Source organism: Rutidosis leptorrhynchoides, chromosome 8 (assembly GCF_046630445.1).
Source record: "Rutidosis leptorrhynchoides isolate AG116_Rl617_1_P2 chromosome 8, CSIRO_AGI_Rlap_v1, whole genome shotgun sequence".
In the NCBI taxonomy this organism is placed as follows: domain Eukaryota; kingdom Viridiplantae; phylum Streptophyta; class Magnoliopsida; order Asterales; family Asteraceae; genus Rutidosis; species Rutidosis leptorrhynchoides.
Window position 1 is genome coordinate 183,585,948 of NC_092340.1, and position 1,658 is coordinate 183,587,605.

At 37.6% G+C, this 1,658-nt stretch overlaps 1 non-coding gene across 1 annotated transcript; it reads left to right on the forward strand.

Annotated features, from left to right (window-relative positions):
• Nucleotides 1–1,086: 1,086 nt before the first annotated feature.
• On the forward strand, nucleotides 1,087–1,193 carry LOC139865156 (small nucleolar RNA R71). Its single transcript, XR_011764679.1, has one exon. It is a non-coding gene; the product is annotated as a small nucleolar RNA R71 (small nucleolar RNA).
• Nucleotides 1,194–1,658: the final 465 nt, after the last annotated feature.

The window sequence follows — 1,658 nt, forward strand, 5'->3', positions numbered from 1 at the left end:
TAATTAATTTATTTAAAAACTGAATTTATTATTTATATTTAATTAAAAATCGGTTTTAATAATAATAAAGAAATCATTTTTCTAGAATTTTCCAAGTGAAGAATATGCAAAGAATATGCCAAACTTGTTCTTAAAGAAAAAGATATTATCAAATCTTTAAGATAAGATCAAATCTTTTAAAATAAATAAAAAGGATTTTATCCATAAATAAATGGAACATTCTAGAGCATATTCCCTAAAAAAACTTCCTTGGTTGAAAAGAGTTTCCTAAAATACTTCTTACTATGAGGATTTTTAGACAAAGTGTCCAAAAATTTACCGTCAAGCTTGAAATATTTCATCTTGTTATGTCTTTGCTTGAGACGGCCCGGGAATGGAATGGGTGTTTTCCTAGTAGGTTTAGGAGATGACTCAATGACTACAACCGAACGGGTATTAGTTAGTTTCTTCTCCTTAGAAGAAACTGAAGGTTGGCTATGTGCCACCTTTGAGTCATTTTTAGGACAACCTAGAGAATCGAGACGTTGATTTAGCTGGCTTATTTGATTTTCAAGACTACTCAAGTGATTAGTCATGACTAAGTCAGCTTCGTCTTATCTTGCTGTGATCATGTGGATGATTCGCAGTAGGATATCGTCTAGACTTATCTCTGGTGGGATAGTGGGTTTAGTGGGTGGTTTGTGGGGATGAGCTAGGATCTTATCGAAGTAGACAATAGAGTCCTCACATTCAGCCTCGTATACCTTAGCCAGATGTAGGTTAGTACAATTCTGGCATAATTGCATTTGAGACACATGTTGCGGGAGTTTCTTTAGCTCTCTGACTTCTTTGGTAAGGTTTTCTTTTTGGTCCGAGAGAAATTTGATGGTATTATTTTTGATAGGATCAGAGGTGGAAAGCGATGTTGCTGATGAAATGTGCTCTTCCGTGTTCCAATCATGATGGTGCTTACTCATATCCTCGATCAATCTCCAGGCCTCGTCAGCAGTGAATTTTATGAAGTTACCTTGAGAAACAACATCGAGAGTAGACTTGTAGTTTCAATTCAGACCTTTTTAGAAGGTCAAAATCTAATCAGAGCTCTCAAGACGGTGGTTCGGGCATCTTCGAAGTAAATGTTTGAATCTTTCCCATGCAGTGTAGAGTGATTCATCGTATGCTTGTTGAAAGTTTACGATATCATTCCTAAGTCTGATTTGTTTTGATGGGGAAAAGTACTTGATTAAGAAAGTTGTTGCCATTTCCTCCCATGAGGTGATAGAGTTGGGTTCTAACCCCTCGAACTAGGTTTTTGCATGAAGAGTTAAGGAATAGGGGAACATATACAGACGAACTACATCTTGTTCAACCCCGTTTTTCCTATATGAGTTGGATAAGGAGAGGAATCTATCTAAATGAGAGTTGGGATCATCAATTGGTAAGCCGTGGAATTGGCAATGGTTGTGAATAAGTCGTATGATGCTATGCTTAAGCACAAAAGATGCTCCATTAACCTCTGGATAGAGTATCGGTCCTCCTCGTCCTTCTAACGAGGGTTTGGTGATGTCGGTGAGAGTGATGCGTGTGGCCATCGTCGATCTATTGGCAGGTAAGTGTGGATCTCATCGGATGGGTACAATGTATGATATCGGATAGAAGAAAGGATGTGTCAGAAGAAT